Source organism: Hyperolius riggenbachi, chromosome 11 (assembly GCF_040937935.1).
Source record: "Hyperolius riggenbachi isolate aHypRig1 chromosome 11, aHypRig1.pri, whole genome shotgun sequence".
Taxonomy (NCBI): Eukaryota; Metazoa; Chordata; class Amphibia; order Anura; family Hyperoliidae; genus Hyperolius; species Hyperolius riggenbachi.
Window position 1 is genome coordinate 246,171,332 of NC_090656.1, and position 20,792 is coordinate 246,192,123.

A 20,792-nucleotide genomic window follows, 5' to 3' on the forward strand; every position below is an offset into this window, starting at 1 on the left:
TATTTTAGGAGGAATGTTGGTCCACTCCTCTTTGCAGATCATCTCTAAAGGCTCATACACACGGGGTACGGCCGTCGCCGCAACCACGTGGCACGCGCGTGTTGCGGCGACGGTTCGTCCGTGTGTATGACGCGCGCGCCCCGAACCGTCGCCCGTCGGAGCTGTCGCCAGGCGATTGACATGTTCAATCGCCGGCTACAGCCGTCGCCGCAACATCGCCGGAACTGTCGCTAGCCCCGCATGTGTACCAGCTACCCACACACAGTACACGGAGCATCCGGCGGGGGGGAGGAACCTCGGCGACAGCTTCCGCCGCATCGCTAATCCCTCTGCTGCCGTGTGTATGCAGAGGGACTTGGCGACGAGCTGTCGCCGAACTGTCTCCGAACTGTCGCGCACACGCTCCCGTGTGCAGCGACAGCTACAATTGTCCCCCCGTGAGTACTTAGCTTAAATCCCTAAGGTTTCGAGGCTGTCTCTGTGCAACTCTGAGCTTGAGCTCCCTCCATAGGTTTTCTATTGGATTAAGGTCCGGCGACTGACTAGGCCACTCCATGACCTTAATGTGCTTCTTCTTGAGCCACTCCTTTGTTGCCTTTGCTGTATGTTTTGGGTCATTGTCGTGCTGGAACACCCATCCACGACCCATTTTCAGTTTCCTGGCAGAGGGAAGGAGGTTGTCGTTCAGGATTTCACGATACATGGCTCCGTCCATTTTCCCGTTAATGCGATTAAGTTGTCCTGTGCCCTTAGCAGAAAAACACCCCCAAAGCAAAATGTTTCCACCCCCATGCTTGACGGTGGGGACGGTGTTTTGGGGGTCATAGGCAGCATTTTTCTTCCTCCAAACACAGCGAGTTGAGTTAATGCCAAAGAGCTCTATTTTGGTCTCAACAGACCACAGCACCTTCTCCCAGTCACTCACAGAATCATTCAGGTGTTCATTGGCATACTTCAGACGGGCCTGCACATGTGCCTTCTTGAGCAGGGGGACCTTGCGAGCCCTGCAGGATTTTAATCCATTGCGGTGTAATGTGTTTCCAATGGTTTTCTTGGTGACTGTGGTCCCTGCTAATTTGAGGTCATTCACTAACTCCTCCCGTGTAGTTCTAGGATGCTTTTTCACCTTTCTCAGAACCATTGACACCCCACGAGGTGAGATCTTGCGTGGAGCCCCAGAGCGAGGTCGATTGATGGTCATTTTGTGCTCCTTCCGTTTTCGAACAATCGCACCAACAGTTGTCACCTTCTCTCCCAGCTTCTTGCTAATGGTTTTGTAGCCCATTCCAGCCTTGTGCAGGTCTACAATTTTGTCTCTGACATCCTTGGATAGCTCTTTGGTCTTTCCCAAGTTGGAGAGTTTGGAGTCTGCTTGATTGATTTATTCTGTGGACAGGTGTCTTTTATACAGGTGACTAGTTAAGACAGGTGTCCTTAATGAGGGTGACTAATTGAGTAGAAGTGTCTAACCACTCTGTGGGAGCCAGAACGCTTAATGGTTGGTAGGGGTTCAAAAACTTATTTCACTCAATGAAATGCAAATCAGTTGCTATCTTTTATTTAAGGTTATTTTTTCGATTTTCCTTTTGATGTGCTATCTGCCACTGTTAAAATAAACCTACCATTGAAATGATACTGTTTCTGAGACTTTTCATTTCTTTGTCATTGGACAAACTTACAAAATCAGTGAGGGGTCAAATAATTATTTCCTCCACTGTATCTACATCATGGTGGCTTGGAGGGTGCCACAGATGAGGTAGATATACTGTAGCAGTGGACAAAGTGGTTAAATATCAAATAAAACTGTGGGATTTCTAAAAAAAAGTCATTTTTAGGAGAGGGAGGATAGATGCAATTGTTTTTCTCATTAGTTTATTTTCACCTCAGATGTCCTTTAAAAGAAAGTCAGAAATGACAGCCTCGTACCTTTAAGGCAATCAATTCACACAGTCTCATTCAGGGAAAGATACAAATCATCTTGTTCTTTGAATGTCATGCAAGAGATGCAGTGAGGATGCTGGAGATTACACGGTGGTTTAAGTGAGATCCGTATCTGTAAATGTGTGTAATTAGCATCTCCACAAAGACGCCTTCATTCTGAGAAATCTAGTGTGGAGGAATAAGCTAAGAATACACAGAGCTCTACTAAATGGCAGAAACAGTCATGGCAATTGGCTATCACTGCTGACAGGTGATGAGTGGAATGCACGGGTCAGACAGACACACAACATTTACATTGCACTTTTCTCCTGGTGGACTCAAAGCACTAGAGCTGCAGCCACTAGGGGGCGCTCTATGGGCAGTAGCAGTGGTAGGCCAGAGCTGCAGCCACTAGGGGGAGCTCTTTAGGCAGTAGCTGTGTTAGGCCAGAGCTGCAGCCACTAGGGGGCGCTCTATAGGTAGTAGCAGTGTTAGGCCAGAGCTGCAGCCACTAGGGGGCGCTCTATAGGCAATAGCAGTGGTAGGCCAGAGCTGCAGCCACTAGGGGGAGCTCTTTAGGCAGTAGCCGTGTTAGGCCAGAGCTGCAGCCACTAGGGGGCGCTCTATAGGCAGTAGCAGTGTTAGGCCAGAGCTGCAGCCACTAGGGGGCGCTCTATAGGCAATAGCAGTGGTAGGCCAGAGCTGCAGCCACTAGGGGGAGCTCTATAGGCAGTAGCAGTGTTAGGCCAGAGCTGCAGCCACTAGTGGGTGCTCTATAGGCAGTAGCAGTGTTAGGCCAGAGCTGCAGCCACTAGGGTGCCCTCTATAGGCAGTAGCAGTGTTAGGCCAAAGCTGCAGCCACTAAAGAGAGCTCTATAGGCAGTAGCAGTGTTAGGCCAGAGCTGCAGCCACTGGGGGCGCTCTATAAGCAGTAGCAGTGATAGACACAGCTGAAGCCACTAGGGGGCACTCTATAGGCAGTAGCAGTGTTAGGCCAGAGCTGCAACCACTAGGGTGGGCTCTATAGGCAGTAGCAGTGTTAGGCCAGAGCTGCAGCCACTAGGGGGCGCTCTATAGGCAGTAGCAGTGTTAGGCCAGAGCTGCAGCCACTAGGGGGCGCTCTATAGGCAGTAGCAGTGTTAGGCCAGAGCTGCAGCCACTAGGGGGCGCTCTATAGGCAGTAGCAGTGTTAGGCCAGAGCTGCAGCCACTAGGGGGCGCTCTATAGGCAGTAGCAGTGTTAGGCCAGAGCTGCAGCCACTAGGGTGCGCTCTATAGATAGTATCAGTGTTAAGCCAGAGCTGCAGCCACTAGGGGGCGCTCTATAGGCAGTAGCAGTGTTAGGCCAAAACTGCAGCCACTAGGGTGCGCTCTATAGATAGTATCAGTGTTAAGCCAGAGCTGCAGCCACTAGGGGGAGCTCTATAGGAGGTAGCAGTGTTAGGCCAGAGCTGCAGCCACTAGGGCACACTCTATAGGCAGTAGTAGTGTTAGGCCAGAGCTGCAGCCACTAGGGGGCGCTCTATAGCCAGTAGCAGTGTTACGCCAGGGCTGCAGCCACTAGGAGGCGCTCTTTAGCCAGTATCAGTGTTACGCCAGAGCTGCAGCCACTAGTGGGCGCTCTATAGTCAGTAGCAGTGTTAGGCCAGAGCTGTAGCCACTAGGGGGTGCGCTATAGGTAGTATCAGTGTTAGGCCAGAGCTGTAGCCACTAGGGGGTGCTCTATAGCCAGTAGCAGTGTTAGGCCAGAGCTGCAGCCACTAGGGGGCACTCTATAGGCAGTAGCAGTGTTAGGCCAGAGCTGTAGCCACTAGGGGGTGTGCTATAGGTAGTATCAGTGTTAGGCCAGAGCTGTAGCCACTAGGGGGTGCTCTGTAGGCAGTAGCAGTGTTAGGCCAGAGCTGCAGCCACTAGGGGGCGCTCTATAGGCAGTAGCAGTGTTAGGCCAGAGCTGCAGCCACTAGGGGGCGCTCTATAGGCAGTAGCAGTGTTAGGCCAGAGCTACAGCCACTAGGGGGTGCTCTATAGGCAGTAGCAGTGTTAGGCCAGAGCTGCAGCCACTAGGGGGTGCTGTATAGGCAGGAGCAGTATTAGGGAGTCTTGCCCAAGATCTCCTCACTAAGTAGGTGCTGGCTTACTGAACATGAAGTCCAGATCAGATCAGATCATTAAAGGTGGCCACTAACGGTCCAATTTCTAGCGAAAAATATCTTGAGCGATCAGAAAATTCTAAGCGGATGTGATCTGATTGGTTGTAAATAATCTCCACTGAAAATCATCTGACTGGATTTTCTTAAAACCAAAATGTTGATGTTCCTGTCTGTTGTGATAGACAGGAAACAAAGATTGGTTCGTTGATGGTGTAGAGAACAATGTATTACGATATTTACCCCTCCCATCAGAATTATCGTTTTCGGCCACCTTTAAAATCCTAGGAAAGTTGTCCAGCAACTTCAGGGATGCCAACAGGTCTTGCAAATGTGGAGCCCAGTTTCACCACCTATTACAATGGGGGGAAATGGACATCTCAATTAATTTGAGGATATAATCACTATAGCGGCTCCCGCTCTTCTCTCTGCTCACCGCACCTATCCTGCCGGCACCCTGGAGCAACCACAGCACCCTGATATCAGTGACGGCGGGGTGTCGGCGTGGGTGGGTGCCAGTGGCGTAGCTAAGGAGCTGTGGGCCCCGATGCAAGTTTTACATTGGGGCCCCCTAGCACTCTATATATAACAATTGATGGAGCACACCAAAACCTTCCAATGGCAACTACAGTGTCAGAGGTGCAAGAAGGGGATGGGAAACAGCTTGTTAATGATTACCACTATTCAAAGTATCTATAGAAGTGATTATTATGAACACAGGACCAATAGAGAGCTAATACTGAAGTTTAGGGAGGGCCCCGATGCGGTCGCAACCTCTGCACCCCCTATTGCTACGCCCGTGGTGGGCTGGTGGGTGCGATAGGTGTGGTGGGCGAGAAGGAGAGCGGAGCCCGCAGGGACGCTGCTCTAGCTGTGCTAAGTATAGTTAGAGCACAAAGCACCTTTAAATTTGCCTCCAAAGCTCCCCATTGGTCTGTTATTTGACCAATGGGGAGCCTTGGAGGCAAATTTAAAGGTGCTTTGTGCTCTAGCTATATTTAGTATGCGCAGGGAGCGGCGGTGTGGCGGTGGAGACCTTCAATCAAGTTAACAAAAGGATATTGGTGTGGGATCATTTCCGAGGACATTGGCATGGGAACTTTTTTTAAAAGGTAATTGTTGATGGTTAATTAGGATTTATAAAGGACTTTTTCGTTATTATGTTTTTATTTCTTTTAACCCTTTGTGGAAATGGGTAAGGGTTACTATGTACCCCTATACTTTTTTCTCCTGGGGAGGATGCAGTCATCTGGGGGTCCCCTTTAAAAAAGAAAATGGTCCAAAAAAATAGATAAAGTTGTCAGGGATCCTTATACAGCCATATTGCAGCTGTTTAGCGATCCCTGGCCAAAGCGTTGCCACTTCTCCCAAGGGATTTGCAGGGGGTCCGTACTCACTGTGTATGGAACCCCTGGAAACCCTGTCATGAAATTCACTGCTCCTTTTTTGATATATGTAAATTTACACTATCGTTAGGTTGATGCATTATCTGTCATTTAGCGCATTTAAAGGGAATCCGAAGCGAAAATAAACTAATGAGGTAATGAATTGTATGTGTGGTACAGCTAAGGAATGCAACATTAGTAGCAAAGGAAAGAGTGTCATATTGTTTCCTGTACAGGTAGAGTTAAGAAACTTCACTTGTTATCTATGCTAAAGAGCTTCTCTGAGCTCTCTAACCCAACTTGGGGTTGGCTACAGTGCTGTTTTCTGAAGCACTTATCTCAACCTGTCTCTCACTTTTTCTTGTTTGTTTAAGATTAGCGCTGCTCTTTTTCATAGTTTAAAATACAGAGTGTAGTTCATAAACTGCAAATATTAGAGAATAATGCAATATTATATATATAAAAAAGCTATATAATTGAAAATAAAATTATGAGACTTTTCTTTTTTATACTAATGTTCTATGAATTATCTGTACTACTGTAAGGATCTGTGCATGCAGATACTTATCAAGGCAAAAAAGAGTTCACTTCACTTAAAGAGAACCAGAGATGAAGCACCCTCATGTATTTTACCTTATAAATCAGTGGGAACATGACAGTAAACACCTAATCTGCTCTTTGTTTCATTGTTCTCTGTGTAATCTGACTGTTATCACCTCTGATAAGAGCACTCAGTCTAGCTTTGCTATGGAAAGATTATAGCTGAGTCTGTCTTCTCTGGTGTCTTTTCAAGCCCAAGCCTGCCCCCTTGTGGCTCTGCTATAATGACTCAGCTATAATTATTCCCTGCAAAGCCAGACTGAATGCTCAGTCCAGGATTCTTATCACAGCTGATAACACTTTTAGCAGTGAGGATGAAACAGAGAGCAGGGTAGGGGTTTTCTCTAATGTTCCCACTGATATATATGGTAAAATACACAAGGGTGCTTCGTCTCTGGTTCCCTTTAAGGAAATACTGAGGTCTGCACAGATTGGATTTAAAGGTGATGAACGTGTTTATTTACAGAAGTGATAATTAACATATATACACATACAAACAATATGCATGCAATCGTACAATTTGACCACAGTGCCCAGATATCACCCTGACTAACTAATATTTACAATAAATATGCAAAGACACAGATCACACAATATATACAATAGCCACACACAGGGACCTGGATCACACAATATATACAATAGCAATAATAATACAATATATACAGACACCCATCAGCAGAATCAGCACACAGGAGAATTGTCGTACAGGCCAGGATCAATGATCAGAGTATCAGAAGTATACAGACAGTGGGCAGGAGAATAGTCGGACAAAGCAAAAGGTCAATACCGGGAGATCAATACAAAATACAGGAAGCAAGGAGCTAGGAAAAAGGATGGGTGACCAGAGTACAAGGCCTACAGCACAGAATGATCTAGCAATGTTCTTCTGCTAGAAGCAGCCTTAAAGGACTTACGAGCCCAAAATGTCTAAAAAAGCAAAGTACCTGTAAGCTGTTTAAATGCACGGAGGACGCCGTCCGCGCCCTCCGTGCAGTTCCGCCGGGTCCCCTTCCTGAGATCGCCCCCCGCGCCGACCCCGGCCCCCCAGGCCGGGTCGGGCTCTCGTGCCGCTCTCAATATGGCCGCTTCCATTGGCCGCGGCTGCGCAGTCCGCCTGGCCGCGAGTGCGGCTGCGCAGCTCTACGGCCAACCCCTCTGATCCACGCTACAGTGCGTGGTTCGGGGGGTTGGCCGTAGAGCTGCGCAGCCGCACTCGCGGCCAGGCGGACTGCGCAGCCGCGGCCAATGGAAGCGGCCATATTGAGAGCGGCACGAGAGCCCGACCCGGCCTGGGGGGTCGGGGTCGGCGCTGGGGGCGATCTCAGGAAGGGGACCCGGCGGAACTGCACGGAGGGCGCGGACGGCGTCCTCCGTGCATTTAAACAGCTTACAGGTACTTTGCTTTTTTAGACAGTTTGGGCTCGTAAGTCCTTTAACCACTTCACCACTGAGGGGTTTTACCCCCTGACCACCAGAGCAATTTTCACCTTTCAACGCTCCTTCCATTCATTCGTCTATAACTTTATCATTACTTATCGCAATGACATGAACTATATCTTGTTTTTTCCGCCACCAATTAGGTTTTCTTTGGGTGGTACATTTTGCTAAGAATTATTTTATTCTAAATGTGTTTTAATGGGAAAATAGGAAAAAAATGTGGGAAAAAATTATTATTTTTCAGTTTTCAGCCATTATAGTTTTTAAATAATGCATGTTACTTTAATTAAAACCCATGAAATGTATTTGCTCTTTTGTCCCGGTTATAAAACCGTTTAAATTTTGTTCCTATCACAATGTTTGGCACCAATATTTTATTTGGAAATAAAGGTGCATTTTTTTCAGTTTTGCGTCCATCCCTAATTACAAGCCCATAGTTTATAAAGTAACAGTGTTGTACCCTCCTGACATAAATATTTAAAAAGTTCAGTCCCTAAGGTAACTATTTATGTATTTTTTTTATTGTACATTTTTTTTTTTTTTTTTAATTACAAAAAAAAAAAAATTGGGAGTGTGGGTGGTAATGAGTTAATTTTTTGTGTAAAAGTAATTTATTTGTATGTAAAAAAAGGTTTAGGGTGTAGTTTTACTATTTGGCCACAAGATGGCCGCAGTAACTTTTTGTTTTAATGCGACCTCCAAGCGTCCTTCCGGACTCTTGGAGGAAGTACTAGGAGGCTGGGTAAGTTTTTTTTTTTTTTTCACAATGATTGCGCTGCTCATCGGAGAGCAGCGGATCATTGCGGGGCTTAGATCAACGAATGGGAATGGATTTTCCCATTCATTGATCTCCGGGCGAGCGGCGGGCGGCGTGTCTACGAGCGGCCGGCGGCGTGTTTAGGAGCGGGAACGCGGGCAGCGGCGGGAGTGCGCAAAGTACGGATTTCTCCATCCCTGGGGGTCAAAGGATGGAAAAAGGGACGGAGAAATCCGTACGGGCGGGGGTAAAGTGGTTAAATACTGCACAATGGTCAGGTGACTGTTCACAGAGTTCCAGAGATGAGGTGAGACCTCTGCTGGTGGACAGCGGAAATTCATGTAAAATCCATAGTGTGACACCAGCAGGAATTCAAACAGCATGGCAACTACACATACAATTCATTATATCATTAGTTGTTTTTTTTTTTTTTTTTTTTTTTTTTTTGCTTCAGTGTCATTTCAAATATATATATAATATTTCCCTATCATAAAAAAAAACCCAAATCCTCTTGTTCCCACCATCCTGCTTAAAATACCCTGCAAAGTTGGTGTTTCTAGCACATATGCTATAACCGCTAGAGTCGGTGGCCATTGAATTTAATGTTAAATGATATGTACAGTGCCTAGCACACAAATAACTAGGCTGTGTTCCTTTTTTTCTTTCTCTGCCTGAAGGAGTTACAAATGAGGTATGCAAGTGGCTGACTCAGTCCTGACTCGAGTGGGACACAGCGTGACCAAGCGTCCTGTAGGACACAAAACGGCCGTCGCTAGGCCCACCTCTGTCCCTTACTCCAACCTCCAACGCTGACAGGCCTGCACATTGATCCACAATCAAGGTATTTTGTACATATCGCATATGGATTGTGTCATTCAAAGAACTATCATTGTTGTTGTTCACTTGCAATAAATACGTAAGTCTGGATGGAAGATGCACGCTGTCTGTCCTTAAATGCATTCAGTCCTGACTCAGACAGGAAGTGACTACAGTGTGACCCTCACTGATAAGAAATTCCCCTTTTTATATCTTTCCTGCTATCAGAAGCCATTTTCTGCTAGGGAAGTGTTTTATAGTTGGAATTTCTTATCAGTGAGAGTCACACTGTAGTCATTTCCTGTCTGAGTCAGGACTGAGTCAGCCACTTACATACCTGATATTTAACTCGTTCAGACAGAGAAAGCAAAAAAGGAACACAGCCTAGTTATTAGTGTGCTAGGCACTGTACATACACATGTCTATCTCACCATGTCACATGTCACTTCAGGTATCCTTTAAATGTGAATGCAATTTTTTTGACAAAAAAAAAAACAGCATTTAATGCGAACGGCAAACAGCCCAAGCATCACTAGCAAAGACAGGAGAGGAGGAGTGATAGAGGGAGAGATCAGAGTCATAGTGACCCCGGTGTCATTGGATTACTATTCTTTGCATGTAGAGTTTGGCTCCAGTCCTTCCACCTGCTGGACCAGCTGTGTCCCCGCCTACCTCCCCGGACATGGCACTGCTCCACTGGCCACTACGGTAATAGTAACACAGCCTACAGGGTGGGAACGTTATCTGTTTGCAGAGTGGTGATAATTGGGCATGTTGTAGGAGCCTAGCACTGTTGTAAATCACATCTATGAATAAAAGGCATAAGGCTTTCTGACACGGTTAGTAACCACTTCAGTCCCAGATTCTTCAAGTGTTGGAGAGCTCAATGTGTGCTGGAAATGAGGCCCTGACTGGGAAACAATACATCTGTAGGATTCATATTACACATGCTTAGCGGTCGGAGCTTCAGCAATGGATGAATGACAACTAGTGATGACACTAATTTTGTATAATCATTAGTTCACATCGTAATTCACAATTTACCAGCCTTACACCCCGCTAGTTATCAGGCCATTTAATACAATCCAGCAAACTGCAGCTTTAACAGCTCGCTGCACGGCCGTACAACTTACCACCCAAATGAATCCTGCCTCCTTTTCTTGCTACCAACACAGCTTTCTGTTGGTGGCATCTGATTGTTGCTGTGATGTGTGTTTTTTTTTATTCATTGAAATGTATTTTTTCTTTAAAGAGATACTGTTGGGGGGTCGGGGGAAAATGAGGTGAAGTTACCCGGGGCTTCTAATGGTCCCCCGCAGGCATCCTGTGCCCGCGCAGCCACTCCCCGATGCTCCGCCCCCCGCAGACATCCTGTGCCCGCGCAGCCACTCCCCGATGCTCCGCCCCCGCAGACATCCTGTGCCCGCGCAGCCACTCACCGATGCTCCGGCCCCGGAGGGGGGGGGGGGGGGGGTCTTAGGATTAGCACCATCAGGGGGGTGGTTAGGGTTAGACACCACCAGGGGGGTCTTAGGGTTAGGGATAGGTAAAGGGAGGGTTCTGTGTGAGAGTAGGGTTAGGTATAGTTACAGTACAATATACACCACCAGGGGGGTGGTTAGGGTTAGACACCACCAGGGGGGGTTTAGTGGTTAGGGATAGGTACAGAGAGGGTTCTGTGTGTTAACGCTAAATAACAATAAGTCTTTAACGCTAAATAACAATAAGGCTTTAACGTTAAATAGCGATAAGCGGCAAACGGATTAGCGGCAACACCGTGCACCATTATTCTCAGGGCCATTTTCAGATGTAAGCTCCCAGCCACCCACCTCCCCCCAGCACTTCATTGTTTGCCAGTGTGCTGGGGAAGCGTGATCGATCTGGGAAAAGGATCAGCAGCAGTTACACCCCCTGGCACGAGCGCCATCATTATTACATGATTGCAGGGTGCTCCATGCTGCTGGAGTGCATCAGCGTGTCGGCCTTCGATCCTCATCGGTGGGACCATGATCGACCCAAGAGCGTTGTGTAATACTTTTATTATGTAGAGCAGGGGGTGGGGCCAGCGACGATCAGAGTGTCAAACATAGCTCGACACTTTAATCTTAATAGGAAGACGCTGTGCTGGATTTTATTGGCAACAGCGCCATCTAGCAGCCGAAGCAGGTCTTCTTGGTGGCGGCACTGAGCCCCTCACGGCCTGCTTCGGGCGCTGCCATATTCCATAATGTTATTACGGCTATAGCAGTACTGCAGGAAAAACACTGTCACTGGTGAGTCGGCAATAGAGTTGGGCCGAACCTGCGATTTTAGGTTCGCGAACCCTGTTCGCGAACTTCCGCGAAAGGTTCGGTTCGCGAAAAAGTTTGCGAACCGCAATAGACTTCAATGGGGAGGCGAACTTTGAAAGTTTAAAAAAATTCTATCAACTGGAAAAATGATAGAAAACATGTTTCAAAAGCTCTAATACCTGGAGCCACACCTAATTGAGTGAAATACACATCACTGCTGGAGGACCCGCCCTCCCTCCCTCCTCCAAGCAAGGTCCTTTATACCATTTGCCTACCTACACTAATTAGTTATGGGACAGCTGCTACACACTCTGCTAGGGAGATTTTAATTGGTTGGCCTCCCTCCTCCCTCCTCCCTCCACCCTTCTACCTATTCCCTCCTACCGGAGGGAGGAGGGTCTCTTCTGCCAGGGAATTATACTATTTTAAAAACCAGTATACATCATACCATAGCTGGGAATACATACATGAGTATACATCATACCATAGCTGGGGATACATACAGGAGTATACATCATACCATAGCTGGGAATCGAACCCAGATCTCACTGTGTGGTGGGCACGTCACCCTAAGCACTGTACCACTACAGAAGTAAGTGAAGCTAGCCTAAAATTTAACATTTATGCTCAATGCAATAGAACCATTAGGTTGCTTAAAGGAGAACTGTAGTGAGAGGTATATGGAGGCTGCCATATTGATTTCCTTTTAAGCTATACCAGTTGCCTGGCAGCCCTGCTGATCTATTTGGCTGCAGTAGTGTGAATCACACCAGAAACAAGTATGCAGCTAATCTTGTCAGATCTTACAAAAATGTCAAACACCAGTTCATACCATAGCTGGGAATCGAACCCAGATCTCACTGTGTGGTGGGCATGTCACCCTAAGCACTGTACCACTACAGAAGTAAGTGAAGCTAGCCTAAAATTTAACATTTATGCTCAATGCAATAGAACCATTAGGTTGCTTAAAGGAGAACTGTAGTGAGAGGTATATGGAGGCTGCCATATTGATTTCCTTTTAAGCTATACCAGTTACCTGGATATCCTGCAGATCCTCTGCCTCCAATACTTTTAGCCCTAGACCCTGAACAAGCATGCAGCAGATCTGGTGTTTGACATTTTTGTAAGATCTGACAAGATTAGCTGCATGCTTGTTTCTGGTGTGATTCACACTACAGTGGCTGGATAGTGTACTGGTTAAGGGCTCTGCCTTTGACATGGGAGACCAGGGTTTGAATCCTGGCTAGGTCAAGTACCTATTCAGTAAGGAGTTCAAGGCAAGACTCCCTAACACTGCAGGGTGGCCTCTTGAGCGCGTCCCTGTGGCTTGCAGCTCTTGAGCACTTTGAGTCCGACAGGAGAAAAGCACTATACAAATGTTTGGATTATTATTATTACTGCAGCCAAATAGATCAGCAGGGCTGCCAGGCAACTGGTATAGCTTAAAAGGAAATCAATATGGCAGCCTCCATATACCTCTCACTACAGTTCTCCTTTAAGCAACCTAATGGTTCTATTGCATTGAGCATAAATGTTAAATTTTAGGCTAGCTTCACTTACTTCTGTAGTGGTACAGTGCTTAGGGTGACGTGCCCACCACACAGTGAGATCTGGGTTCGATTCCCAGCTATGGTATGATCTGGTGTTTGCCATTTTTGTAAGATCTGACAAGATTAGCTGCATGCTTGTTTCTGGTGTGATTCACACTACTGCAGCCAAATAGATCAGCAGGGCTGCCAGGCAACTGGTATAGCTTAAAAGGAAATCAATATGGCAGCCTCCATATACCTCTCACTACAGTTCTCCTTTAAGCAACCTAATGGTTCTATTGCATTGAGCATAAATGTTAAATTTTAGGCTAGCTTCACTTACTTCTGTAGTGGTACAGTGCTTAGGGTGACATGCCCACCACACAGTGAGATCTGGGTTCGATTCCCAGCTATGGTATGATGTATACTCATGTATGTATCCCCAGCTATGGTATGATGTATACTGGTTTTTAAAATAGTATAATTCCCTGGCAGAAGAGACCCTCCTCCCTCCGGTAGGGTGGAAGGGTGGAGGGTGGAGGGAGGCCAATTAAAATCTCCCTAGCAGAGTGTGTAGCAGCTGTCTCATAACTAATTAGTGTAGCCAGACAACTGAGTCAAATGGTATAAAGGACCTAGCTTGAAGGGATGGTGGGCGGGTTCTCTAGCACTGAAAGCAGTGTGTTTGACAATAACATGTCTGCTGACAGTGAAATGGAGGCTAAAAATTTTGCTCAATACAGCATTATGGGGTGAATCGAACTTCCGCAAAAGTTTGCCTGATGCAGGCGAACGCGAACCCCCAAAGTTCGCCTGGAACCGTTCGCCGGCGAACCGTTCGGCCCATCTCTAGTCGGCAATAGCTGGACCCCGAATCATGCCACAAGAGGGCAGGCTTGCTTATCAGTACGGAAAACATTTGTTATATTGCCCTGCTTTGCCTCATGCAGAGAGAGATAGCTTCTCACCACACCCAGATCAGCATCACCGGGAACATACATACTACTAGCAGCAGCCACTTCTTCCTGTGTTGGACTATGTTTGACATCAGACCTGCAGAGAAAATGGCCTGTGTCAGACATAATATGACATAGGATTGGGAATGGTTGAATTCAATGCTGACAAAATTGCAAACATTAAGCATCTCATTCCATAAGAGGATCTTCCAACCCCAGTTCACGCCTTCTTCACTTCACAGTGCAATGCCCTCTATGCAGGCCTCCCAAATAAACACCTCCACCGCCTGCAGCTAGTACAGAATGCTGCCGCAAGACTGTTAACAAGCCAACCCCGCCATTGCCACATAACACCAATCCTTTCCTCACTACACTGGCTACCCATAAAATGGAGAATCCTCTTCAAAATTGGCATGCCAACATTCAAATCTCTGCACAATCTAGGCCCTGAAGGACACCTGATACCTGATCCTCAGATCAACAGGATCTACAAACGTGAATGCCAGTGGAGTCCGACCCAAAACCTTCAAAACCAGAGCCTTCTGTCTTGCTGCCTCTACCCTTTGGAATGCCTTGCCACACCCAATCAGCTCCAATCCTTGAGGCATTTAAATCGAGACTTTAAAGCCACCTGTTTAGTCTGGTTTTATGAACACATAACTTTTGTCCCTGTAACACATCACACACTGCAACTATGAACAGATCTGAGACAAGTATATGCGTTTTGGTCCTGTGGGAGAAGAGCGGTTTTCAGATGATGTTGTTTTACACCTTTTTAAAGATCAACTTTTCTAAAGATCTTGTGTGTAGAGTACAAGCTGTTCTTATATTAATAACAGACGATCAACAGTCTGTGCTGATCCCAGCTTAAAGAGGAACTGTCGCAAAAATCTTAAAATTTAAAACACATACAAATAAGAAGTATGTTTCTTCCAGAGTAAATTAAGCCATAAATTATTTCTCTCCTATGCTGCTGTCACTTACAGTAAGTAGTAGAAATCTGACATTACCGACAGGTTTTGGACTAGTCCATCTCTCCATAGGGGATTCTCAGCATGCCCTTTATTCTTTATAATCCTGAAAAGGATTTATACAAACATGGCGGCCAGCCTCCCTGCTCACCGTACTTTTTTTGGCAGTTGGACGGAGCAACTGCCATTCACTAAATAAAGAAATCCCTGTGAACCCCCCATGAGGAGATGGGCTAGTCCAAAACCTGTCAATTCTGTCAGAGTTCTACTACCTAGTGTAAGTGACAGCAACATAGGAGAAAAGTAATTTATGGCTCATTTTACTCTGGAAAAAGCATACTACTTAATTGTATATGTTTACATATATAATAAATGTTAAGATTTTCGCGACAGAGGTCCTTTAAGTAATCAGTTTGAGATGTTACCGACTCTCTCTACAGGGTTAAACTGACTCTGCACACTCATAATTATCCCTCTAAATCTAGGTTCACACACTCTCCCACAGGGATTACAACTTCATTCCTCAGGTAACAGTTCGGGAACTAAAGCTCTACAGATGTGTCGCTAGCCTAAAGGCTAATGACTGCTCTGTTGCTATAGAGGGTGGTGAAGAACAGAGCAAATTACACAAACCGATTCAGTCAGATTAATGGAATTGATACAGTTTCAGATTGATTCCATTAATTTGTTTTAATTGGTATTTGAGAATTCAGCCATTTATGGGCGTGACTGATCGTTTCTGTTCAATTATCGTGGCAATCAGAAATGATCGATTGGCCGCAGGATTGTACCATTATTGGGCACCTTTAGGGCTTGTCCAGGCAAACTGTAATGCAGAGCGACACTCGCTGCTCCGCACTGCCTCTGTCCAGGCTTTCCCCTTAAAGGGAACCTGAGACAAAACAAGTGTTATTTTCCATACTTACCTGGGGCCTCCTTTAGCCTCCCCTAAGGTCATTTGGTCCCTTGCGCTGTGTTGCACCTGCGCACCCCCATTGTAACCACTTACCCACCTTAAACACCAGAGCATTTTTGCCCACATCACACTCCTCCCATTAATTTGACAATTACTTTATTGCTACTTATCACACCAACATACATATAAAATAGCTGAGTGCCTAAGGCTCTTTTTTTTTTAATGCTGTCACTTTTTTTTTTTAAACAAGTGTTTTATTTTGGTAACTATAGGGGAGGGGAAAGTAAGGGGTTAAAACTAATGGGGTATTTTATTGATTTTTATATTATTATTATTTTAACCACTTAATGACAATATATCGTATCAAAACGTCATGTTTAAGCCTGTTAACAGCAACAGGACATTTTAATACGTTTCTTGTTCCCGCTGCCACTCCGCTCCCACCACCGTTTCCGTCAGGATTCTGTGTTTAGTGATTGGGGAAGAGGACTGAGAGGTCCTCTACCCCAATCGCAATGCCTATAACGGGAGAATGTTTACTAGCACCATCTTGTGGCCAAAAAGTAAAATTACACATACAGGCACATACATACATACATACACAATATTAATAAAATTAATAACTTGCAAAGCTTCCCCCCCTCCCCCCCCCAAACAAAAACACTTGTAATAAAATCAGTTTAAAAAAAATACATAAATAGTTGCCTTAAGGACTTAGCTTTTTCAATCTATATTTTATGAGGGAAAATTACTTTAACTTTACTACATAGGGGCTTGTAATTATGGACCGGACAAAGAAAAAAAACAGAAAAACAACACCTATATTTCCAAATAATATATTGTCGCCGTACATTGTGATAGGGACATCATTTAAACAGTTTAATAATTGGGACAACTGGGCAAATAAAATGTGTCTGTTTTATCCACAGGAGAACGTTTAATTTTAAAACTATAATGACCGAAACTGAGAAATAATGATTTTTTTTCCATTATTTTCTTATTTTTCTCATTAAAACGCATTTAGAACCAAAAAATTCTTAGCAAAATGTACTACCCACAGAAAGCCTAATTGGTGGCGAAAAAAAACGAGGTATAGATCATTTATTTTTGTTGCAATAAGTAGTAATAAAGTTTATTAGAGAATAAAAGGGAGGAGCACTGACAGGTGAAAATTGCTCTGGTCCGTTAGGGTAAAAACCCTTGGGGGTGAATTAATGTGTATTTTTTACTTTTTTTTTTGGGGGGGGGGTGTACGTGTGGCTGCAAATAGGCGGATACGTGTATCTACGCCCCTGGTGCTGAAGTGAAGTCCATAGGGGCAGGGTATGTCAAGCTTATAAGTGCAACTGTATCATATGTATTTAAAGAAAAGTAAAGTTTAAAAAAGACAAAAAACAAGAGTTAGATACTTCCTTCAAGAGAGGGACGCCTCTATATGACGTCGTAGCCCACCGGTGCTTGCCGGGACCCTCTTCTTCCTCCTCGTACATGGTTGGGAACCCTTCCGCAGTAATACAGAGCCGCAGTCATGCTCCTGTGCTGACGTGAGTCGGCTTGCTCTGCGTAGTACAGCCGTACTCATACACAGAACCTATTCAACTAGCCCCAGATAGGTTCAGAGGCCCCGGCGCTGGAACGGCGAGCCTGAGCTGGGCGGGGGAAGCCTCTTGATTATCCAGAACCTTCCCTCTACTGAGATAAGCAGCAAACTTTTTTTTACTTTATAAACTCACAGGTACTGTTTAAAGGGGCACTATGGCAAAGAATTGTAAAATTTAAAATATGTGCAAACATAGACTAATAAGAAGTACGTTTTTTTTCCTAGTAAAATGAGCCATGAATGACTTTTCTCCTATGTCGCTGTCACTTACAGTAGGTAGTAGAAATCTGACATTACCGACAGGTTTTGGACTAGTCCATCTCCTCATGGGGGATTCTCAGCAAGACTTTTATTCTTTATAAAGATATCAACTAAAAAGCATTTAAACAATGATGCTGGCCAGCTTCCCTGCTCGCTACACAGTTTTTTGGCAGTTGGAGCAACTGCCATTCACTAAGTGCTTTTAAAAATAAATAAATCCCTGAGAATCCTCCCATGAAGAGATGGACTAGTCCAAAACCTGTCACTTCTGTCAGATTTCTACTACCTACTGTAAGTGACAGCAATATAGGGGAAAACTAATTTATGGCTCATTTTACTCTGGAAAAAAAACGTACATCTTATTTGTCTATGTTTACATATATTTTACATTTTACAATTTTTCGCCATAGTGCCCCTTTTAAAGGACCACTCCAGCGAATAAAGTAAGCAGTTAAAATCTGACAGAACTGACAGGTTTTGGACTAGTCCATCTCCTGATAGGGGATTCTCAGGGTTCTCTTTGTTGTTAAAAGCATTTCCTGACCGGCAGTTGCTAAGTCTAACTGACAAAACAGTGTGTAAGTGAGTAGGGAGGCTGGCTGGCATCTTGCTATTGTCGCAGTTAAACTGCCATTCAGGAAATGCATTTGTAAACAAATAAAACCATGAGAATTTCTCATGAGAACATGGACTAGTCCAAAATCTGTTGGTTCTGTCAGATTTTAACTGCTTGCTTTTTTTGCTGGAGTGGTCCTTTAAAAAAAATGTGAGGAAGATCTGAGGGTTTATGCAAGTGCTCTTCTGTGCCCACCTCTATGAGACTTACAAGGCGTTTATGCCGCCAGGTGTCCTACAACAAGTGTATTGCAGTAGTGCTGCTTCTATATATATTCCGGGCTCAGCATGACACTGATATCTCTACACAGTGTGTTTGGCTGCATTATTATGCAACAACCAGATCTCAGCTGAGATTACATCCTAACCCTCTGCTATTTGTCACAGCAATTTAAAGCAGCAGGGACAGCCATAGTATTCCACGGGGGAAACACACATATATAAGTAAATAAACACTTGTTCTACTTACATAACACATGAATTGTACTGTCCATCAGGGGCTTAGCTAGACTTAATAAGGCCCCCCTGCAAAAATGATAGCATGGGGCTGCTCCATTTATCCCCGAATCCCCTGCGGGACATGTGATCAGGAGCCGGCAAATGGCAGCAGAGAGTGTTCTGCTGTAAAGCAGCGTCTGGAAGCTGGAAAAAATGACACATGCTCCTGCACACGGTTCTTATGAGCGAACAGGGAGGGTTTATTGCTAATTGGCTGCACTTGTGGTTGGGGAGAGAGAGGAAGAAGGGCCCCCAAAGCATCCAGGCTCCCCTGCAATGGCGGGGGTCGCAGGGGTTATTGCTACGCCCATGCTGCCCATGTTTAGATTTCAGTGAATTTTATAAAATAAACTGGCGGAAGACCCGGCGTTGCCGGGGTATGTAATTGGCTGTTGTTGGCTCCACCCACTTTTTCTAATCTTAACACAAGGTTACTCTGCATCAATAATTAACATTTTCTCATAGAAATGAAACAAATCTGATAGGCTGTTTGTGGCTCCGCCCCCCCATTTTCTGAATTTGAACCCCAGCCTCCCAATGATCGACTGTACCAGGTTTAAAGCCTCTGCTGCTAACAGTTTAAGAATGACAACAATTTTAATATTCCCCTTGAAAAAAAATAGATGCATTTTGATTGGCTGTTGTAGGCTCCACCCACGAAGTTTAAGAACCTTGCCCAGGACCGGATTTCTGGGAAGGCCACAAAGGCCATGGCCTAGGGCGATAAATCAGATAAGATCAGAAGGGCGGCAGGACTTGGAGAGAGAAAAGGTCATATGTCAAAGTAAAGTATCTCTTCTGGTCTCGCAGCGCAGCCAGCTAGCACCCTGCTCTGCACTAATAGCTGAATTCCAGAGTTCCCCAATCCCTGCTTCTCTCTCTCTCTCACTTCCTGATGTGTTATGACAATCCACATCTGCTGCCTGTCACCTGAAGATCCATTCCTCTGTATGATGGACATACAAGTTGATGTGAGAAATACCAGGGATTTACATTACAAAGCAGATAGAATTAAGTTCTGCTGAGTTTTAATGCAGGCATTCACAGACAACAGTGAGCTCTGGTAGTTTCTTCGCCTTCTCTATTTTACAGCTGTGACACTGACCCCAGCAGCTGTTAATTACATTCTTAAGTAACCCTAATTTATGACTGTTTGTCTTTTATTTATTTTTTTCTTCCTAGCCAGCAGTGATCTATTGTCTGCTTCAGTTAACTCTTTCCCGACTCATTTTCTGTCCTTCAGCTCCTACCATCTATGAGAACTACAAGAATAAAAATGCTGTTTGCTTCCCTTTCATTGCTAAACTGTCACTTTAAAGGACACCTGAGCTGTTACTACCTCTATGCTAGTGTGTATGGTTTGGCAGTAGAGCAGTGTACCATCTTAACCATCAGTGAAAGCAGAGAGTTTTGAATCAGGATGATGCCATTTATTGGTTTAAAAGAAAAGCCTTCTTCAGACTTTGTTCCTGTATACTGCCTATATGTTAGAGCACACCACCATATGTACATTCAACACTCAAAAGAGATGCATAGATTTTTCAGCAAATATAAATAAATGTCATTCAGATGCTTTAAAGTGGAGCTGAACTCTTGCACAGGACAGAAGGAAAACAGAGAAATGTACCATGTATGTATTTAGAGAGCCTGTCTAATTCCCCCTCCTCTATGTCTAATCACAAGTTGTAATTTGAGCTCTACCCTGTGCCACCTGACTGCCACAACATCTAAGCTCATTTGAAAGCACATGATGTTAACAATATGTCTGCTTCCATGAAAGCAGGAAGTAGACACACTGCAGATTTATTGCAAGAGTTGTATCAGCTGTAACAAAGGAATGTTTTTCTTTAAAGGTTATGTTGTTGCATATCTTTTAGAGCAGAGAGGAAGTTCGGAGTTCAGGTCCACTCTAATTACAACAGAACATCCAAAGTGGGTCCTGACAGGATGTTTGCTACTTACCTATCCTCTGTTTTGGATGGGTTTCTCTCCATTGCACTGCCCTGCCACCTGTTTGTGGCTCCGACTGCAGCCAGTCTCACAGAGGACAAAGAAGCAGTGCATGCTCTGGCCACTCGCGCTCCCTGTCAC

At 45.1% G+C, this 20,792-nt stretch overlaps 1 protein-coding gene across 9 annotated transcripts in view; it reads left to right on the forward strand.

The window, feature by feature from the left end:
• The window catches only part of ANO1 (anoctamin 1), a 1,209,699-nt gene that overhangs the window by 720,926 nt on the left and 467,981 nt on the right, over positions 1-20,792 (forward strand). The window contains exon 10 of one of the 9 annotated variants that reach the window (XM_068260048.1): positions 8,926-9,089. The exons of the other annotated variants lie outside the window; for them this stretch is intronic. The gene's annotated coding sequence lies outside the window, so the exon portion shown is untranslated. The remainder of the gene's footprint in view (positions 1-8,925; positions 9,090-20,792) is intronic. 9 annotated transcript variants of the gene reach the window in all.